Raw genomic sequence first — 3561 nt, forward strand, 5'->3', positions numbered from 1 at the left:
CCGGTAGACCGCCTGTCAAGTTTCGTATCATTTGGACTTCGTTTGATACTCCAACGGTTAACCGAGGGACCGAAAAGGCCTCGTGTGTGTTGCAGCCCAACACCCCTCCAATTTGGCCCAAAACCCACCAAACTCTGCTCCATGTCCTAGAGCGTTCGATCACGATCGCGTGGCCGAAAACCGCACCTCATTTGGACTCTCCTAGCTCCACTTATGCCTATATATACACCCTTTCATTTTCGGATCTCCTTCCACCTCCGAAACCCTAAAAGATCCCCGCGCCGAGCCGGACACGTCCGACCCGGCCGGACAAATCGCCACCCGCCACCGCTGCCAGGTGGCGCGTCCTCGTTGGCCCGCGCCTCAGGCCCACTTCGCCGCCGCCGCCAGCCCGTGGAGCCCGGGGCGGGCCCTCCAGGCCCGCAGCCGCCGCCTCCCGTGCCCGCATCGCCTCACCGCCAGGGATAACCGCGCCGCCGTCTTCCCCCCGTCGGCCACCGCGCCGCCATCGCCGGCCGGCGCCGCCACGCCGCCGCGGCACGCCTCCCGCCGCCGCCTTCAGCCGACCCCGCCGCCCCTTGCCGCGGAGGAGCCCGCCGCCTCACGCCCGGGCCGGCCTCGCCTCCCTCTTCCTCCGGCCGACCTCGCCCCGGCCATCTTCTCCGGCAACCTCGAAGAACTCCGGCGAGCTTCTCCGGCCGACCTCGGTTCCCGTGCAGATCTGGATCTGAAATCTTCGGGGTTGACTTTTCGCTCCCGAACCTTAATTTTTTATGCAATCTTTGACTGATGATATCTCCACATCCGTAGCTCCGCTTTGGGCATATTATATATCAAAATGTTCGCCTCGACGAGTACATCATTTCATTGCATTGCATCATTTTCATTTGGGTTCATCTTGATGCCCAAAATTCTATTAGAAGGAGGCTTCATGAGATAATTGTCAGATCTGCTAGTTCATCTTAGACTTTTGTCATTTTTGCCATGATTATTGTGTGCATGCTATGCCTGTGAGTCCTTCATGTGTTTTGTTAAGCATTTTGTATTCTTTCCAGAGGTGCAACCCATGCATTTTTAGGATATGTGTGGTGACTTGTGCAAGCTTGCAAAGTGAGGCACCCGGTAAATCTGTTTTCAGGGACTTAGTTGTTTTCACTAAGTCTGGGATATTTTAGTTCATGATGCCATATGTTCAGCTTGTTTCCTAGTGATCCGCGCCTCTTTGGAGGATGATCAGTAAAGGAGTTTTGTTAATAATGTTATGCTCTATACATCCATGTCTTTGTTTACAATTATGGAGCACTCTAGCTTGAGTCAATCGAGCTCTACTTTTGCTTCGTGGTGAATCTGGGCAGATCGTCAACTCGTTTGCGATTTTGCCGATGCTATTGTAGTTGATCCGTGCATGCTATGCCATTGTTCTTGCCATGTCTAGCTAGTATTTTGTGCCTTCTTAATGGATGTATGCTTGCCTTGCCATGAATTGCACCGTGGTGAGTGCATCGAGCTCGTTTACATGCCTTCGTGAGTTATATTTCAGCATGTCTCAGTTTTCACTAAGTTGGAAAACTGATTGTGTTTTAGCTATGTTCGTGTGCCCGTTAATATATTTTGTGAACCCTTTTGGCCCCAGGTTACTTTGGGTCTTTTGTTAAGCTTGTTGAGTAGCTCCATGCCATGTTCTTACTTGTCATGATCAGGTCATGTATCATGTTGTTTTGCTGCTCCGAAGAGGGCTTCGTGATCTGAAATTTCAGACTAGTGTTAATTTCACTAAGTCTGGAATCTGTTTTGCATTTGCGTTTTTGCCATGCTTGTTTGAACCTCATAATGGATGAATTGGCCGTGGCTCAGTGCTAGTCTTTTGTTAAGCATCTTGTGTGCATCTCTTCCATGTATTTTGTTGTCTTGTTTGGTGGCTGTAGCATGGTCATCTCATTGCATTTAGATGCCTACTTGCTGTAAATCGCAGACCGGTGTCATATCTTAAAACGCTTGCCATTTCCAAACCGTAACTCCGATTCCAATGATCTTTATATCGTTTTCAAGCGAATTCATCCCCTCTATCCAGTGGCACCCTTGGAATTCCAAGTTGATGCCAGGTTCATGCATTTCCTGTCATATCTTGCATTTTGCATCCCGCATCGCATCCCACATAGCATATCATCATTTCATCATATTGCTTGGTCTTGCACGTGGTTGATTGTATCCTTGTTGCTTGTTTGTCTTGTTTGGGTAGAGCCGGGAGAAGAGTTCGCTACCGAGGAGCCGTTGAGTTTGCTTGTGAGGATCCAGTCAACTCTGACAACTGTGCAGACAAGATGATCATACCCTCGAAATCACTACTATCTTTGCTATGCTAGTTTGCTCGCTCTTGCTATGCCAATGCTACGATGCCTACCTTTTGCTTGTCAGCCTCCCAATTGCCATGTTGAACCTCTAACCCACCTTGTCCTAGCAAACTGTTGATTGGCTATGTTACCGCTTTGCTCAGCCCCTCTTATAGCGTTGCTAGTTGCAGGTGAAGTTTGGAGGCCGTTCCTTGTTGGAACATCTTTTATTTACTTGTTGGGATATCATTATATTGCTATGTTATCTTAATGCATCTATATATTTGGTAAAGGATGGAAGGCTCGGCCTCTCGCCTAGTGTTTTGTTCCACTCTTGCCGCCCTAGTTTCCGTCATATCGGTGTTATGTTCCCGGATTTGCGTTCCTTACGCGGTTGGGTTATAATGGGAACCCCTTGATAGTTCGCCTTGATTAAAGCTTTTCCAGCAATGCCCAACATTGGTCTTACCATTTGCCACCTAGCCTTTTCTTTCCCTTGGGTTCTGCAGACTCAAGGGTCATCTTATTTTAACCCTCCCAGGGCCAGTGCTCCTCTGAGTGTTGGTCCAAACTAGAGTCCTGTGTAGCGCCCCCTCGGGGAAACTCGGGGTTTGGTTTTAGTTGTATGGAGCGCTCATCTGAGTGTGCCCTGAGAAAGAGATATGTGCAGCTCCTATCGGGATTTGTCGGCACATTCGGGCGGTGTTGCTGGTCTTGTTTTAACCTCTCAAATTGTCTTGTTGTACCGGGTTGCCGAGTCTGATCGGTGTGTCTCGGGTGGAGGTCTATTCCTTCGTTGACCGTGAGAGTTTGTCATGGGCTAAGTTGGGACCGCCCTGCAGGGATTGAACTTTCGAAAGCCGTGCCCGCGGTTATGGACAGATGGGAATTTGTTAATGTCCGGTTGTAGATAACTTGAACCTTAATTAATTAAAATGAATCAACTGAGTGTGTTACCGTGATGGCCTCTTCTCGGCGGAGTCCGGGAAGTGGACACGGTGTTGGAGTAATGCTTGCGCAGGTTGTTCCTCTAGATTATCGCTCGTGCCTTGCCTCCTCTTCTCGCTCTCTTTTGCGGATAAGTTAGCCACCATATATGCTAGTCGCTTGCTGCAGCTCCACATATATTTGCCTTATCCATTCCTATGAGCTTAAATAGTCTTGATCGCGAGGGTGCGAGATTGCTGAGTCCCTGTGGCTCACAGATACTATAAATCCAGATGCAGGTCCA

This window comes from Triticum urartu, chromosome 7A, assembly GCF_056163025.1.
Source record: "Triticum urartu cultivar PI428250 chromosome 7A, HENAU_Tu73, whole genome shotgun sequence".
NCBI classification, from domain to species: Eukaryota; Viridiplantae; Streptophyta; class Magnoliopsida; order Poales; family Poaceae; genus Triticum; species Triticum urartu.